At 43.6% G+C, this 19365-nt stretch overlaps 2 protein-coding genes across 15 annotated transcripts in view; one reads left to right on the top strand and one right to left on the bottom strand.

Annotated features, from left to right (window-relative positions):
• Positions 1–19365, bottom strand: part of LOC127496289 (sialoadhesin-like) — a 256687-nt gene that overhangs the window by 187003 nt on the left and 50319 nt on the right. The window lies entirely within an intron of this gene.
• Positions 12327–19365, top strand: part of LOC127496296 (sialoadhesin-like) — a 38879-nt gene continuing 31840 nt past the window's right edge. Inside the window, exon 1 of the mRNA XM_051864159.1 lies at positions 12327–12744. The gene's annotated coding sequence lies outside the window, so the exon portion shown is untranslated. The remainder of the gene's footprint in view (positions 12745–19365) is intronic.

The following is a 19365-nucleotide window of genomic DNA, read 5'->3' as shown; positions in this document are numbered from 1 at the left end:
CGACTGAGATCTCGGTTGAAAAAATCCAAAAAGGTATAACAGGAGCTGTGGTGAAAGAGGCGAGACGGTTGAAGTGTGTTAGGGACAAAGAAAAGGTTGATAGCCTTTCGGTTATGCTACATTTTGAGGAAGATAAACTGCCCGAAAGAGTATATATCGGATTTCTAAGCTATGCCGTAAGACCACATGTACCTCCACCACTAAGGTGCTATAAATGTCAGAAGTATGGACACGTTGCTGCGGTATGTAGAGGGAAATAGATGTGGAGGAAATCATGAGTACGGTAAATGTGAACAAGATGTAAAGCCAAAGTTTTGTAATTGTGGTGGGGAGCACAGTGCAGGCTATGGGGGATGCCTGTACAGGAAAGAAGCTTTTAAATTTCAGAGTGTGAGTGAATTCCAGAGTGTCAGAAGGTCTGACTTATGCAGAGGCTCTCAAAAAGGTTCAGATGTCAAAACCTAAGAGTGACAATAGAATGGAACTGAGTTTTCCAGTTACCGAAACAGAATCTAGCAGAGGAGTAATTTGTTTTCAGGAAACTTGGCTTAAGCCTCATTTGGATTTTAAATTACAGGGTAATAATGTCCATAGGTGTCACGGATTCGGCCTCTGTGGCTCCTTCCAATCACCACCTGAGGGCTCCATCACCGGAGTACTAACTCTTTTGGACTTCATTTCCCATAACCCACTGCCTGGTGCTGATTACGCGCTCACCTGATCCCCTTCCGGTGGACTATAAAACACGCATTCTCACATACACACACTGCGAAGTCTTGTTTTGCCACGGCTGACATTTCTGAGCATTTCCCCATGTGTATTGTTTTCCCGTGTATGACCTTGGATTGTTTATACTGTTACGACGTCTTGCTGCCTGCCCATCTGACCTTCTGCCTGTTTATCTGGATATTGCCTGTTCTGTTTGCTGCATGCCCCGACCCTGTGCCTGTCCCTTCATTACGTTTCTGCCTTCCCTGTGATACTGCTGTTGCTGGTGATTTACCCTTGACTGTTGTACTACGATTGTTAACAATAAAGCTGCACATGGATCCCATGGCTTCTGACTCCTCGTTACAATAGGGATAGAGATTCTGGAGTAGGAGGGGGAGTGGCTACGTTTGTAATGGAAGGAATCAAATTTAGAACAATTAAAGTAAGCAATGAATTAGAAGTAGTAGAAATAGAGGTGTGGGTTGGGGATCAGAAATTAAGAATAATTAATTACTATAACCCATGTAAAAGGTTAAGTAGAGACATTCTAGAAGAAATTAGGGGAGTGAATCAACAGTCTGGTTTGGTGTGGAGATTTTAATGGGCATAGTACATTATGGGGAAGTGAAAAAAAAAAAAAGATTTTAATGGAAATGTCATAGAAGATATGCTAGATGGATATGATTTAGTTTGTGTAAATGATGGAAGAGCAACAATAATTGATTTAGCAAAAGGGAAGTTTTCTGCCTTAGATTTAACTATTGTTACTGGAAATCTGGCAAGGCGGTGTGTGTGGGATATATTGGATCAAAATTTAATAGGTAGTGGCCATTTTCCAATTACTTGCAAAATAGGAATTGATTTGGAAGTCATTGTAGAGGAAAGAATGCCTAGATGGAAATTTACTGGGATTTACTGCTGACTGGGATAAATTTAAGGAGCATAGTGAGATTTTGATGAGAGAAATAGAAGAATCTGTAGAGGAGGTTGAAGAATGTCTCAGGTTACGTATGTAACCATGGTTCCCTGAGAACAGGGAATGAGACACTGCGTTTGAATACGCTATGGGGAACGTCATCATGTGAACCGGTGTCTGAAAGCAATATCAAATCTCACCAATCCTATTGGCCGGCGACAGCCTATGACGCCATAATAGATGCGACCCAGAAGTATAAAGGAGTGCCTAGAGAAGCAGTCAATACCTTATCGTCTGAAGGGACTGTTCAGCAGGCAGCCCCGATGCATGGCAGGTCTCGTTCCCTGTTCTCAGGGAACCATGGTTACATACATAACCTGAGATGTTCCCTTTCGAAAGGGAACTCAACACTGAGTTTGAATACGCTATGGGGAACGATATACCCACGCCGCTGTGCTGAGGGGAGTGCATGCCAAGATAGCTAGACAAACATCAGAAACTACGGGTCTCACATAGGCTGTCAGTGACAGCATTCCCTATGGGGGAATGGGCTCATTTGGCCTGTGAAGGCCACACACCTAAGGCAGCTTAATTGCTGGTAAAGCAAGCACCCACAAACATAGGAACTTGTTCATATTGAAACCAGTTAAATTAGCAGAAAAAGACTGTAGAGTGCCCACATAACAGTCTACCTCAACACAATCCGACAAGCAGTGTACTCAGTAAAACAACTTTTACTCTTTAGGCATGAGGAGTACAGACTTACGCCATCATGTTCTGAAGGAGGCCCAAAAGAGGGCCTACGACTCCAGACAGACACGTGGTGTCAGCTTGTGGCAGTGTCTAAGCTCTAAGGGAGCCAAATATGATAACCAAACACTCCAGTGAAGTTAACTACTCAACCTGAGCTAAATCCAAATTCAACACATTCCAACAGGCAATGTACTCTGTAAAACACCTTTTACTCTCTAAGCAAGAGGAGTACAAACTCTGCCACTCTGCTTTGAAAGAGGCCTGAACAGGGCCTACTATAGCAGAAAGACACAGGCATCAACCGGTGGCAGTGTTCCTAAGCTTCCAAATCTGAGAACCAAACTATCCAGTGAGGTTAACTCAACCTGAGCTAATTTCTGCCAGGCAATGTACTCAGTAAAAACACTTTTTATTCTTTAAAGCAAGAGGAGTACAGACCTACACCTTCATGTTCTTGAAGGAGGCCCAAACAAGGCCTGTGACTTCAGAAAGACACGTGGCGTCAGCTCGTGGCAGTGTCTAAGTTCTAAGGGAGCAAAATGAGAACCAGACTATCCAGTGAGGTTAACTAATTAAGTCAACCTGAGCTTAAATCTGTCCCACACATTCCAACGGGCAATGTACTTAGAAAACCACTTAACTCTTAAAACAAGAGGAGTACAAAGTACGTCAACATGCTCTGAAGGAGGCCCAAGCATGGCCTACTACTCCAGAAAACACGGGCATCAGCCAGTGGCTTCCAAATCTGAGAACCAAACAATCAAGTGAGGTACCTAACTCAACCTGAGCTTAAATCTACACATTCCAATAGGCAATGTACTCAGGAAGAAACACTTTTTACCCTTACAGTAAGGGGAGTACAAATGAAAATGCTGCCATGCTCTGAAGGAGGCCAGCACCGGCGTACTACTTCAAAGATCATGGGCATAAACCTGTGGTAGTGCTAGTTTCAGGGCGGACGCTTTTCACCAAAACAGAAAATATCTGTTCTGAACCCTAGGGAACAGGAGCTTAATGAATGCTAACACTGTTTCACTCAACTTGAATGTTAATTCAAGGGGTTCAGGGGAAAAGACTAATTTACAAAGAATGAAAGTTCTAGAAAAGTGGGGCCTAGCAACACTAGCATTCTTTTATTCACATAGTGATAAGGGGCCTACCACATGAGACAACGGCACCAGGGAGACTAGCAATAGCCTGCTGCCTAGCTGCTATAATCTAGCACCTACACCAAAGGGGTAACGGGCCTTGGCCTGACAACTCTGATAAGAGGAGGCCAGAACTAGGAAACTACACTTTCTTCTGACAGGGGTAGTAATAGTGTGAAATGCTTCAGTACATCACCTAAACCCTAGTTCTAGCCTAGGCCAGCTATAGCTGTGGGCCTATAAGGCCACACATAAGCATAGATCTGTCTGGGCTTAAACTCAACCTCTAAAACTCTCAATATAGAGGAGGCAACTCAGAAAACTCTAAAAACAAGAGCTCAGAGGAGCAAGGCTCAACCCAAGCCAAACAATGTCAGGCAGCCCCGAAGGCCAACGCTAAACATAGATCTATCTGAAGTAAAAGAGTGACAATCTCTAATACAAACTCTAGCTATAACCAGAGGAGAAAGCTACTCTACCATATGGTGGCTGTAAAGGTGGCCATATAACCAACACAAAAATAACCAACCTAATGGGAACTTCAGGGCCCTAAATCCCCTTACTTTTTACTTTACACACCCATGAAAAAGCTATACAGGAAGACAAGGTCAACATATTTTAATATAAGAATACATAAACCAACTTACTCCCTGCGGCTCGAAGAACGAAGACTTACCATCATAGAAGGATGGAATCTATAGTTCTTTCAAGCCTGAAAGAGCCCCTTCACTATCAAGCCAGAAGGCGAGCCATCAGAAAAATATTCATCATGGGCCCGGCCCTCAGCCTGAATGTAAGAAGCGCCTGGGTAAAATTAACCATTACTCAAGAGGTGGAAGAAGAGAGGAGAGGGTAGATGTAGCTACCCCTCATGGAGAGGAAATCAATCACTGACGTTGCTGGCGTCTGTGATTGATCACCTCCCTCAGATCCTGCTTCTTCTTCCTGGAGTCCCGCCTTCTCTGGGACCTGCTCCGAGGAGGAGGAGGTGCCCAAGTGGCCGCACTGGACTTCTGGGCCTGTCTCCGATCCTCGAATCGGGACGGACCAGGACCTTCTGTCTGTCTGGGCCCAGGATCAGATCTGAGCGGTATGCAGGTTTTAAACGCTGCCGAGTGTGCCTTCGCCTCTCTGAACTTTCCCACCACCACCTCGACGGAGGTACCAAAAAGTTCAGAGGGTGAAACTGGTGCATCGAGGAGAAAGCCCTTTTCTTTCTCCCCGATGTCAGCCATGTTCAGCCACAGATGTCTCTCCATGGCCACCATTGCTTCCATCCATCGAGAGCTAGATCTGTGGTGCGGCACAGCTCTTCTACCGCCTCAGGGGACAGACCTTACCCCTGATCCAGATCCTTCAGCAGGACAGCCTGGTAAGCTTATAACACTGCCATGGTGTGTAAAGCAGCACCAGCCTGACCTGCTGCCGCGTATGCCCTGCCATTCAAACAAGAAGTCACCTTAAGGGGCTTGGAAGGCAGGACCGGAGCTTTCAGTGTCGGGGCCCGCCCTGTGACTAGATAGTTCGCAAACGTCTCGTCAATAGGGGGCATCGACACATACCCATGCTGGCTCAATCCCTCAACATCAGCGAAATTAGCCCGCTGATGCCGTTGAATACGAGCCGAGTATGGGTTCTTCCATGCCTTCTCGATCTCGACATGTAGATCAGGAAGGAATGGAAGGCTCGCGGGGGCTTTCGGGTTATGGCCGGAAAGGAACCGCTTGTCGAGCCGTCTGTGTGCGGCCCCTCTCTTAACATGCACCCAAGGCAGCTGCAGCCTGCCAGAAGCGCGTTCCACAACCTCGAGCAGCTCTGCATACGCAGGGCAGGGAGGCTTAGAAGATTCAGCAGGCTCGCCCACTTCTTCATCAACCCCCATCTCCTGCTCTCTTGGGCTTAACGCCAGAAGAGCACTCGCTGCCGAATCTGATGATGTCAACGAGAGGACATCATCATCATCTAGCAGCTCACCCTCGTCAGCCACTGCGGGATGAGAGAGATTTACACCTCTCTCAAACTCCTCAGCAAGCTCCACCTGAGAGCCCCATGATTTCAGACACCGCTCTGCCTCAGCACGAGCGGGACCAGAACCACCAGGCACAGATGCCGGCCCTTCTTCCCTCAAGAAGATGGCCAGACATGAGCGGAGCGTCTTTATAGAGAGACGCTCACAATTTACACAGACAGCGCCCTCAAGCACTGTCCGTGCATGCTCCTCTCCCAGACAGATAACGCACAGATTGTGTATGTCATCAGGTGTCAGAAACCTGGGACACGGATCCACACATGTTTGTTAGACATGGTTTAAATATTTTTACCAGATTCAAAGAATCGCGATCAGACAGAACAGTCCCTGAAGACGAAAAGATACTGACTGCTTCTCTAGGCGCTCCTTTAGACTTCTGGGTTGCGTCTATTATGATGTCATAGGCTGTCGCCGGCCAATAGGATTGGTAAGATTTGATATTGCTTTCAGACACCGGTTCATATGATGACGTTCCCCATAGCGTATTCAAACGCAGGTGTTGAGTTCCCTTTCGAAAGGGAACTAAACAATATAATAAGTAATAGTCTTTGTAAAGCAGCAGAAGTAATTGGTAAATGTAAAATAAGTAGCAGGAAGAAGGCAGTACCTTGGTGGACTAATGAATGTAGTAAAGCAATAACACTTCATAATAAATCACTGAAAAAGGTTAGGAAAAAATGTTTTTAATGATTTTATTGAGTACAAGAGGAAACAAGCTATTGTTAGGAAAGTAATTAAAGATGCAAAAAGAAGTTATTGGAGACAATATTGTGAGAATATAGGGGAAGAAACTGAAATCAGTTCAGTGTGGGGAATGATTAAGATGAATAGGATACAAAGGAATAATAGCATTCCGGTTTTCATGAACGAAAATAAACCAGCTGTGTTGGATATCAAAAAAGGTGAAGTTTTAGCCAAAGCTTTTGTTAAACTCTCTCTATATCATTACTATGCACTTTAAGAGACAATCCAGACATATCTCATAGGGGACCATCAGGAAGTACATTAGACCATGAGTTTTCCTTAGATGAAAAATTATGGAGAGAATGTTTTTTTTAGATTAAATCATCTGTTGGAAAGCAAAGGATATTTTTTTCTCCTTTCCAGAGTGGGTTTTGGAAAGGAAGGCTTAAGTTAATAAGGAAGTTTTAGTAGTTGTATTTTTTGACGTGGAGAAAGCCTACAATATGATATGGAAAGAGGGGCTTCTGATTAAACTGGATAAGATGGGTATTGGAGGAAGAATGTTTAACTGGTTTCATAGTTCCCTTTTTGACAGATCTATTCAAGTCAGGGTGGGATCATCATATTCCAAAACATATTTTATCGAAAATGGTACTCCTTAAGGAAGTGTGTGCAGCCCCATCCTATTTAATGTAATGATAAATGACATCTTTTCCCAGGTTGGTGCAGGAGTTGAAAAGTCTCTGTTTGCAGATGACGGAGCATTGTGGAAGAGAGGGAGGAATGTTCCATATGTGACAAAGTATGCAGAGTGCAATTAATGAAGTGGAAAAATGATCAGATAAATGGGGATTTCGTTTATCAGTGTCGAAAACACAGGTTATTTGTTTTTCAAAAAAGAGAGAATGTCCTAGTATAGTCCTAGTATAAGATTATAGCTTTATGGCAAACCTTTAGAACAAGTCAATGTGATAAGATATCTGGGGGTATGGTTAGACACAAAACTGACATTTGCAATTCATATACAAAAAAATAGCAGATAAATGCAAAAAAGTTTTAAATATCCTAAGATGTTTAGCTAGGGTGGATTGGGGTGCCAGGTGTCACTCATTGAAAATAATATATTGTGCATTAATTAGATCAACTATAGATTATGAATGTATAGCTTATGAGTCTGCGTCTAGAACTTTGTTGCAGAAAGTAGAAATGATTCAGTCACAGGTAGTGTTGTAGTCAAGACCACCTAAACCGAGACCAAGTCAAGACCAAGACCAGTGTGAGTCGAGACCAAGACAAGACCAAGACTTTGGGGGGTTGAGATGAAGACAAAACCAAGGCAAGTCGAGACCGAGTCAAGACCAAGACCAGATTAGCACTCCTCAAATTAATCTGAAAGATCCACATTTACTGCCTGAGAAATGTCTTATTTTTAATCAATAATTACAATTAGAATAATAAGACACTATATAGAGCTGTTACCAATCAATTGAAATCATTAACAACAAAATTCATCTTTACACTGGTGGAACAGAAGTTGCATCTGAATTGGTATTTACAACCACCGGGTATTTACTGAATTACAAATGCATAAATAATATAAATGTTTTTAAAATAAAATTTTGTTTATTGAACATTTGTAAAAGATCAGTATCATGTTTGCAATTGTGCTCATATTTCTGAAAACAGCCCTCTTTCTTGTGATATTGCTTATTCATATCATAATATAAATATCAAGATCTTATACAAGTACTTTTTGCAATCATATCTTGAATTTTGTGAGCATTTGTATTAATTTTGGTGACATTTTGACACAATCCCTTGTTGATTTCTGACCCGGCGCAATAGTAACAAAATAAATGAAATTAGAAATGACTTATTGATTGCATTTGAAGCAGGAAGTTTTACATCCTATCAAATTAATTAGATCCAGTCAAATTAATGATGTTAACAAAGAAATCAGATAATGCAACGGCAATTTAGTGATATCCCCGCAGTTGTGGTCTTGACCAGTCTTGAAATAAAATCCCAAGTCCTTTTAGTCTGAGACCAAGACAAGACCGAGACCAAATGTGGCAGAGACCAAGACAAGACCATGACCTTCAAAAAATGGTCTTAAGACCGTTCTCGAGACCAAGTAAATCCAAAAATCCTGAAACAGGTCGAGCATCAGCAGCTGTATGTTCCACAGTATCAAGTTAAAATTGGTAAAAGAGTATCTAACCAAGTAGGAGTTTGTTCAGCAGAGATGGTAGCAATTTTATTAGCTATCAGGTGGATGGAGGACAATCGACCAATGAATGCGGTAATATGTTCAGATTCATTTTCTGCATTATCAAGCCTTATTAGCGGGAGATCCTCAAGGCAAGACATTGTAAGAAATTGTAGTCTGCCTCGACCCAGATTCCACTCCAAAGTATATTTTAGAATGAGCTCATCCCCAAAATGGCTTAATTATCATAGAGAAGAAGAAAGTAAACTGGTATATTGTTTATGTACCATTTGGGTTGATCACATTCTGAGCAAATGGTCATCAATTGTAGAATGCGAATGGGTGTGGGACACAGAGAACCATCTCAGACAATGAGGTGTCACAACTTCATTAACATACAGACCACAGCTGGTAAAACATGAGAAACTACATTTACATGAAGAGTGGTAAACTGTAACAGGATAAAAAATTTGAGATTTGGATGTTCTAGGTTCATTCCGACGCCGATGAACCTAAGGTGCTACATGTACTTTGTCACTGCTACACTGCAATAAACTTCTTCATCAAGATCTTCAACGTCCTCATAATTTTTTCTTACAACATTTTATATGAAATTATTGTAAATATGTATAGAGTGAATAAGATAGGAATTAAGATGTGTTTCCTATGGGTTCCAGCACGCGTGGGAGTGGATGGAAATGAGAAAATTGATAAAGTAGCAAAACAGGCCCTGAAGTTATCACATATAGAAATGAATATTCCACTTAGCATAGAAGAAGTTAAGTCCAAAATTAGAACAACGATAAATGGGAAATGGCAAAAACTTTGGAATGAGAAGGGAAGAGGAAGATATCTATATTGTATTCAAAATCAAGTAGGGGGTTAAAGAGCTAATTTTGGCAGTAGAAGAGAGGAGAAACTTATTACCAGACTTTGCACTGGGCACACAGCTCTAAATTATTCTCTCTATATAATGAGTAAACATGAGTCTGGGAATTTATGTGGATCAGCAGAAACCTGTAGAGCATGTGCTAATATATTGCACTGCTTACGAAAATGAAAGGGCATTTCTGCTGGAAGAATTTAAAGTAATGGGGATAGGTAAACTTTCACTTAAAACTCTGCTGAATAATGGTTTGAAACAACATAAAACATATAATGCAATAATGACATTCTTAAGAAAGGTAGATCTGTTTAATAGGAATTTAGGAATTTTTTGTATATTTATTCAGTTCTTCCTATTCCATCAATGGTCCACACTCCAGCCCAGTAGGTGGCGGGAATGCACCTATGCGCCTTTTTTAATCACGCAGTGAAACTGCATGGCCATTGGTTCATGAAGTTGTATTAAACAAACCAGTGACAGCGCGGCGGAGCTGCGTGAGTCTATGGTGAGCGAGCCCGCCAGAAAGGGAACTCTACACTGCGTTTGAACACATATGGGGAACGTCATCACGTGAACCAGTGTCTGAAAGCAATATCAAATCTCACCAAAAACTATTGGCCGGCAACAGCCTATGACGTCATCATAGATGCGACCTGGAAGTATAAAAGGAGTGCTTAGAGAAGCAGTCAGTATCTTTTCGTCTTCAGGGACTGTTTTGTCTGATTGCGATTCTTCGAATCTGGTAAGAATATTACTATGTCTAACAAACATTTCAGGAAGTGTGTGGATCCGTGTCCCAGGTTTTTGACACCCGATGACACACACGGTCTGTGTGTTTTCTGTCTGAGAGAAGAACATGCACGGACAGTGCTCGAGGGCGCTGTCTGTGTAAACTGTGAGCGTCTGCCTATTAGAACGCTCCGCTCTCGTTTGGCCCTCTTCTTGAGGGAAGAGCGGCCGGCATCTGTGCCCGGTGGTTCTGGTCCCGCCCGCGCTGAGGTGGAGCGGCGACTGAAATCATGGGACTCACAGATGGAGCTTGCTGAGGAGTTAGAGAGAGGTGTAAATCTCTCGCAAACCCCAGTGGCTGATGAGGGTAAGCTGCTGAATGATGATGATGTTCTTTCTTTGACATCATCTGATCCAGCAGCGAGTGCTCTTCTGGCTTTAAGTCCAAGAGAGCAGGAGATGGCTGTTGAAGAGGAAGAAGGCAAGCAGGTTATGGAGCACGCTTCTGGCAGGCTGCAGCTGCCACGAGAGTGCGTTAAGAAAGGGACCGCACGTGGACGGCTCGATGTACGATTCCTTTCCGACCATAATCTGGCAGCCCCCGTGAGCCTTCCATTCCTTCCTGATCTATATGTGGAGATTGAGAAGGCATGGAAGAATCCGTACTCGGCTCATATTCACCGACATCAGCGAGCTAATTTCGCTGATGTTGAGGGAATGAGCCAGCATGGGTATGTGTTGATGCCCCCTATTGACGAGATGTTTGCTAACTATCTTGTCACAGGGCAGGCACAGACATTAAAAGCTCCGGTCCTGCCTTCGAAGCTCCTTAAGATTACATCTCGCTTGAATGACAGGGCATATGCGGCAGCGGGTCAGACTGGTGCTGCCTTATACACGATGGCAGTGTTATAGGCTTACCAGGCTGATCTGCTGAGATCCGAGGATCGGAGACAGGGCCAGAAGTCCAGTATCACCTCTCAGGCACCTCCTCCTCCTCGGAGTAGGTCCTAGAGAAGGTAGGACTCTAGGAAGAAGAAGGATTTGAGGGAGGTAATCAATTACAGATGCCAGCAGCATCAGTGATTGATTTCCTCTCCATGAGGGTAGTCACATCTACCCTCTCCTTTCTTCTTCCACCTCCTGAGTAATGATATTTTACCCAGGCGCTTCTTACAATCAGGCCGAGGGCTGGGCCCATGATAAAAATTTTCTGTTGGCTCGCCTTTTGGCTTGATAGTGAAGGGGCTCTTTCAGGCTTGAAAGAGACCATAGATTCTATCCTTCTATGATGGTAAGTCTCCGTTCTTCGAGCCGCAGGAAGGTGAGCTTGGTCTATATTTATATTTTTAAATATATTGACCTTAGTTTCCTGTATAGTTTTTCCTGGGTATGTAAAAAAGAGAAGGGAAATTAAGGGCCTGAAGTTCCATTAGGTTGGCCAGAACGATTTATCTCTTTGTGTTGGCAATGTGGCCGCCTTTACAGCCACCATATGGTAGAGTAGCTTTCTCCTCTGGTCATAGCTAGAGTTTGTATTAGAGATTAGCACTCTTTACTTCAGATAGATCTATGTTAAGCTTCGGCATTCGGGGCTGCCTGACATTGTTTGGCCTGGGTTGAGCATCGCTCCTCTGAGCTCTTGTTTATGAGTTATTTCTCAGAGTTTGCCTCCTCTCTATCGAGAGTTTTAGAGGTGGAGTTTTAGCCCCAGGCAGATCTATGCTTATGTGTGGCCCTATAGGCCCTATAGGCAGCTATAGCTGGCCTAGGCTGGGACTAGGGTTTAGGTGATATACTGAAGCATTTCACCCTTTTATTACTATCCCTGTCAGGAGAGTGTAGTTTTTCCTAGTTCTGGCCTCCTCTTATCAGAGTTGTCAGGCCAAGGCCCATTACCCCTTTGGTGTAGGTGCAAGATAGATAGCAGCTAAGGTAGCAAACTATTGCTAAGTCTCCCTGGTGCCGTTGTCTCAGGTGGTAGGCCCTTATCACTATGTGAATAAGAAAATGCCAGTTTTGCTGTGGCCCCACTTTTCTAGAGCTTTTCATTCTATTGTAGCCCTATGGGAATTTTGGGTATTTCCTAAAATCATTATTTTTTTATTTCATTTATTTTCTTTAAAATGTACATTTCATTATGTTAAAAATGTTTAAATAATGTTAATGTGTTTTAAAAATTAAGTTACTTAAAATTTACTTACCTGGAAGAAAGATCCAATCAGGAGTCAGTGTGAGAGGTCGCGGAGGATGCAGGAAGAAGAGACCGGAAAGAGAAGAGGGAGAGACATGAGTGAGAACCGCGCTGTGACTGTCACGTTAGAAATTGGTAAAACACCAAGTTTAATGGGTGTGATAGTAGATGTACTTGTATACTGCACGAAGAGTGAGTTACAGACATTTGACTAAGTTTACAGTGTGAAAGTTAATGGTTTTGAGGAACTCGGTTAGAGTTTTCCACGAGGAGAAAGAGTGGACTGCTAATCAGCACGATTTAGTTACCAGGACTTTGCCAGCGAGTAGCCTGCTCGGCTGCCCTTTTGTGCATCGTCTGAAGAAGCGCTTATCTCCAGAACCATCCTCTGCTTAGCTGTCGGACGACGTCTTCAATCATCAGCATCGCAAACACTGCGTTGCCGTGGCGGGAAGGACGACGCGCCGATCAGCATTACTACAGCGGTGAGTTTTTTTTTCTGCGCCACGGTGCGAAGCGACCATTGTGTTTAAGGTCTCCCCGCTCTCAAGCAACGCTACAGGCCTGCACCGTGTCCAACTCTGACTGTCCGGGTATTCATTTTATTTCATTGAGTGGCCATTTAGTCATTTTGCCGGCTTAGTTTTAATTTTGTGGAATTGTGTTTCATCTGAATTGCACTGTTGATATTTGAACTGTATGTATGTACATACTATATTTTTTCCAGTAAATAGTTCAAACGAACTTCTGTTGAAGATTTGCATTACATTGGGTTTATAATATTGATAATTTTGATACTTAAGGCAAGATATTATTGAGTTTACAGTAGACTGGTGTAAAGTAAAGTGTTTATCACTACTGATTAAGATAAGTGACCTGTAAATTGATGTCTATTGCACTTAAAGTGTTGATAGTAATTTAAAAAGGGTGAATATTAATGCAACTATAAGAGTTAATGTTTATTTAACCAAGCACTTGAGATAGCTATATAGTGTTTTATTTTAATTTGGCTATAAAGATATTGTATGATCACTTTGCATTAAGTTAAAAGCTGCCACTAAGGTAAATGGTAACAAGTAGGTAGTAATAATTAGGGAATTACATTTAGCGCATTAATTAATATTATAGAGAGATTTTTTAAATAGGAATTCGGGGAGCGCACCCCACAAAAATGAACCCCTTGAATTAAGATTCAAACTTGAGTGAAACGGTGTTAGCTTTATTTAGCTTCTGTTCCTTAGGGTTCAGTACAGATGTCTAATCTGTCTTTGGTAAAAAGCTCCCACCCTTGGAATTCAATTTCAGGGTAGTATGAATGAAAAGTGAAGCATTCCCCTGTTTCTCAGGGCTGTTAATGCTCTAGTTCTATTTTGCCCTACACAAAGTGAGCCCAATAACTCTATTGCTGCCACAGATTAGCACCTGTTTCCTGTAGTAGTAGGCTTTATTCTGGCCTCCTTCAGAGCATGGTGACTAAGTTGGTACTCCCCTTGCTAATAAGGGTAAAAAGTGTTTTTTACTGAGTATATGACCTGTTGGAATGCATAGCTCAGGTTGAGTTTGTTTAGTGAACCTCACTATTCAGTTTGGTTCTTATGTACAGTGTTATGCGAAAGTTTGGGAACCCCTAGCAGAATCTGTGAAAATGTGAATAACTTTAACAAAATAAGAGAGATCATACAAAATGCATGTTTTTTTTTAAATTTAGTACTGTCCTGAGTAAGATATTTTACATAAAAGATATTTACATATAGGCCACAAGACAAAAAAAAAGCTAAATTTAGGAAAATAACCCTGTTTAAACGTTTGGGAACCCTTGATTCTTAATACTGTGTGTGGTTACCTGGATGATCTACGACTGTTTGTTTGTTTTGTGATGGTTGTTTATGAGTCCCTTGTTTGTCCTGAGCAGTTAAACTGAGCTCTGTTCTTCAGAAAAATCCTCCAGGTCCTGCAGATTATTCAGTTTTCAAGGATTTTTTGCATATTTGAAACCTTTCCAGCAGTGACTGAATGATTTTGGGATCCATCTTTTCACACTGGGGACAACTGAGGAACTCAAACACAACTATTACAAAAGTTTCAAACATTCACTGATGCTCCAGAAGGAAACACGATGCATTAAGAGCTGGGGGGTGAAAACTTTTTGAATGTGAAGTTCAAGGTATATTGTACTTAATTTTTCTTCCGGGAAACATGTAAGTATCTTCTGTTGTTTTGAAGGGCAGTACTCAATGAAAAAAATGATATTTCAACAAAAAAAGAAAAATTTGGACATCTGCATCCTGTTCAAAAGTTTTCACCCCCCGGCTCTTAATGCACCGCGTTTCCTTCTGGAGCATCAGTGAATGTTTGAACCTTTTTCTATTAGTTGTGTCTGAGTCCCTCAGTTGTCCCCAGTGTGAAAAGATGGATCTCAAAATCATTCAGTCACTGCTGTAAAGGGTTTAAATATGCAAAAAAATCATTGAAAACTGAATAATCTGCAGGACCTGGAGGATTTTTCTGAAGAACAGAGCTCAGTTTAACTGCTCAGGACAAACAAGGGACTCATGAACAACCATCACAAAACAAAAAAACAGTTGTAGATCATCCAGGTAACCACACACAGTATTAAGAATCAAGGGTCGCCAAACTTTTGAACGGGGCCATTTTAATAAATTCAGTTTTTTTTTTTTTTTTGTCTTGTGGACTATATGTAAATATCTTTTATGTAAAATATCTTGCTCAGGACAGTACTAAATAAAAAAAATCATGCATTTTGTACAATCTCTCATTTTTTTTTTAAATGTTTTCACATTTTCACAGATTCTGCAAGGGGTTCCCAAACTTTCGCATAACACTGTAGCTCCCTTTAGAGTTTGAACACTGCCACAAGATGTTGATTGTGTTGTTTGGAGTAGAAGGCTTTGTTTTGGGCCTCCTTCAGAGCACAATAGCTTGTTGTATCACAAGTTTTGTTGGTAGATGTTTAGTCAGAGTTTTGCTCACTTTGAACAAGCACTTCCACAGGTGTATGCCGTGTTTATTTGAAGTAGTAGGCATGGCAACATATATTCTTTGTACTCCCCTTACTGTAAGGGTAAAAAGTGTTTTTACTGAGTACATTGCCTGTTGGAATGTGTTGATTTTAGCTCAGGTTGAGTTAAGCTAGGTAACCTCACTTGATAGTTTGGTTCTCAGGTTAGGCTCCCTTAGAGCTTAGACACTGCCACTGGCTGATGCCCGTGTCTTTCTGGAATAGTTCAGAGCATGGTGGTGTAGTTTGTATTCCTCTTGCTTAGAGAGTAAAAGTGTTTTACTGAGTACATTGCCTGGTAGAATACGTGGTTTAATTAGACACTGCCACTGGCTGACGCCTGTGTCTTTCTGGAGTAGCAAGCCCTGTTTGGGCCTCTTTCAGAGCATGGTGGTGTAGTTTATTCCTCTTGCTTAGAGAGTAAAAGTGTTTTACTGAGTACATTGCCTGTTGGAATGTGTTGAATAGAATTAAGTTCAGGTTCAGCTAAATAGTTAACCTCACTTGATAGTTTGGTTCTTATATATGGCTCCCTTAGAGCTTAGACACTGCCACTAGCTGACGCCACGTGTCTTTCTGGAGTCGCAGGCCCTGTTTTGGCCTCCTTCAAGAACATGATGGCGTAGGTTTGCACTCCTCTTGCTTAAAGAGTAAAAGGTGTTTTTGCTGAGTACATTGCCTGACGGGAATTAGCTCAGGTCGAGTTAAATTAGTTAACCTCACTGGATAGTTTGGTTCTCAGATTTGGCTTCCTTAGAGCTTAGACACTGCCACTGGCTGACGCCTGTTTCTTTCTGGAATAGTAGGCCCTTTCGGGCCTCTTTCAAAGAGTTGTGTAGTGTGTACTCCTCTTGCTTAGAGAGTAAAAAGTGTTTTACTGTGTACATTGCCTCTTGGAATGTGTTGAATTTGAATTAAGCTCAGGTTGAGTTAAATAGTTAACTTCACTGGAGAGTTTGGTTATCATATATGGCTCCCTTAGAACTTAGACACTGCCACGAGCTGACGCCACGTGTCTTGAGTCGTAGGGCCTTCTTTAGAGCATGATGGCATAAGTCTGTACTCCTCTTGCTTGAAGAGTAAAAACTGTTTTTACTGAGTACACTGCTTGTTGGAAGGTGTTGAGATAGACTGTTATGTGGGCACTCTACAGTCTTATCTGCTAGTTTAACTCGGTTTCAATCTGAATGAGTTCCCTTGTTTGTGGGTTCTTGCTTTACCAGCAAGTGAGCTGATTTAGGTGTGTGGCCTTCACAGGCCGCCCTTTAAGCTTTTTTTTTTTTTTTTTGCATTTATTTTTGGCTATATGATAGAGATCTGATAATCTATTTGTCATATTTCTGTTTTGCATAAAACTGAAGAATATTCAGTACATCCTATACTGTATTCTAAAATGATCTGATATTAGCGTTTGCATGGATCTTATTGAAAAGAGCTTAGTGTCACACACGCCAGGCTCCACCACTCACCAATCACAGCGCACCGATTCTCCAGAGTACTGATCACCCGCACCTGCACCTCATCAGCACCGCAATCACCACAGTATATAACACCCACACTCACACACAGTCTTCGTCCGGTCTCGTATGCATCAAGACTTACCTGTATGCTTACCTCAAGGACTCCTACAAACCTACTTACCTGTCTCCAGCGTCTCCTGTTCTCTTCGTGTGAATCCCATCTGTGTGTGAGTGTTCTTCGTCTCCAACGTCAAGTTTCTCCAGTGTCTTCCAAGTTTCCCCGCTTCTACAATCAACAAGGACAGTGTAACTTATCTGCACTCTCTACTTCATCATTTACTTCACGTTATATTCACCTGCACTGCTGTTTCATGATTGCTGGTATCAATAAACTTCCTTGCCTGTTATATCTGCCTCAGTCCCTTCTGTGTTGTAACAGAAGACCGGACCATAACAGCCTGATACCAGCATGAGTCACCCGGATCCCTTCCAAGAGCTCGTGGACGCCCTGCGCCGAGCACTCACCTCCAGCTCACCGTCACCAGCTCCAGCGATCACTTCCGCAAACACCGTCTCCACCCCTTCACCGCCGGTTCACGCCAGTCCCATGGCCAAACCAGCGCCCTACTCTGGCTCGGCGGAGGACTGCAGCGGATTCCTCCTGCAGTGTGCACTGGTCCTGGAGATGCAACCGCACCTCTACCCCACCGAAACTACCAAAGTGGCGTTTATAATTTCTCACTTGCAAGGCAAAGCGCTTCAGTGGGCCGACTCCATCTGGTCTCAGAACAGCCCAGTCACACAATCCTATTCCAGTTTCGTCGCTCATTTCCGAGAGGTCTTCGGGAGTTTATTCGAGTCGCTGTGCTGGCCCTCTCCAACTGCGGATCGGCGTGCTGCACCAAGAGAATATCCATCTGCTGGTTCTGGAGGATTCCACCTCTGACGTGATCCTAGGGCGCCCCTGGTTGGAGCAGCATAACCCCGTCATCTCCTGGGGCAGCGGCGAGATCCTGAAGTGGGGAGAAACCTGTTTCTCAACCTGTATCTCCAGAATTCCAACTCCGTCATCTCCTTGCTCTGAAGAAATCTCTCTGTGCAACTTCCATCGAGAGCCCGGTAGAGAAACGCTCTGTCGACATACCATCCTGTTACGCCCCCTTCAGTGACGTCTTCTGCCCGCAACGAGCCTCCAAGCTGCCTCCACACCGGCCATGGGACTGTGCCATCGATCTGCTTCCGGGTGAGCCAGTGCCCAGGGGAAGGATCTACCTGTCCATCCCGTAGGAGAAGGCCATGGAGGAATACATTAAGGAAGCTCTAGACCAAGGTTACATCCGCCAGTCTACTTCCCCTGCTGCTTCGAGCTTCTTTTTTGTGGCAAAGAAGGACGGAGGCTTACGGCCCTGCATCGACTACCGCGCTCTAAACAAGATCACAGTTAAGTTCCGTTACCCCCTTCCTCTAGTCCCAGCGGCCCTGGAACATCTCCGTGGTGCCACTGTATTTACCACGATGGACCTCCGCAGCACGTACAACCTCATCCGGATACGTGAAGGGGACGAGTGTTATGCCGTATGGCCTGGTCAACGCCCCCTCCGTATTCCAGGATTTCATCCATGAGGTGCTCCGGGAGTTCCTCCATAAGTTTGTCCTGGTCTACATCGACGACATCCTAATATACTCCCGGAGCTTGGCCGAACATCGCCACCACGTTGCGGAGGTCCTCCAACGACTCAGGAAATTCCACCTCTTCCTAAAAGCCGAGAAGTGTTCCTTCCACCAGTCCTCAGTACACTTCTTAGGCTACATCATCGACCACAGTGGCATCCGGATGGACGAGGGGAAGGTGGAAGTCATCAAGACCTGGCCCACTCCATCCACTATTAAAGAACTCCAACGTTTCCTCGGATTTGCAAATTTCTACCGCCGGTTCATCAAAGACTACAGCTCCATCGCCCATCCACTCACTAACCTCCTCAAAAATAAGCCCAAGTCTCTGTCCTGGACACCAGCTGCCACCAACGCCTTCGAAGCTCTTAAGGAAGCCTTCACCACCGCTCCCCTCCTCGTCCACCCCAATCCAGGCTCCAAAAACGTCAAAGCGGATGCCCTCTCGTCTCCATGCTCCTGACGAACCACCAGAAGAACCAGAAACCATCCTCCCTAAATCCATCCTCGTAAGCCCTATCACCTGGTCGGAGGAGACATTACCCTCCTCCAATGCCTCCACCAACACTCCGTCGGGTTGTCCACCAGGCTTGCGCTACACCACCAGGGCACAACGCACCCCACTTATTCACTCAGCCCACACGTCACTTGGCACTGGCCACCCGGGGGTCAATGAAACCCTCTCGTTGCTTAAAGAATGCTTCTGGTGGCCCAACATAGCAGCGGACGTCAGAAGGTACGTGCAGGGCTGTAGGGAGTGCGCCATCTCCAAGAGCCCACGCCACCTTCCATCCGGCAAGCTCCATCCTCTGCCCGTTCCCAATTGACCCTGGTCACACCTAGGAGTTGATTTTATCACCGACCTGCCAGTATCCGATGGTTTCACCTGCATCCTCGTCATCGTAGATCGATTCTCTAAATCATGTCGTCTGATTCCCCTGAGGGGCTTACCTACT

This window comes from Ctenopharyngodon idella, chromosome 15 (assembly GCF_019924925.1).
Source record: "Ctenopharyngodon idella isolate HZGC_01 chromosome 15, HZGC01, whole genome shotgun sequence".
Taxonomy (NCBI): domain Eukaryota; kingdom Metazoa; phylum Chordata; class Actinopteri; order Cypriniformes; family Xenocyprididae; genus Ctenopharyngodon; species Ctenopharyngodon idella.
Note: the sequence above shows the minus strand (reverse complement) of the source record. Positions and strands in the feature narration are given on the sequence as shown.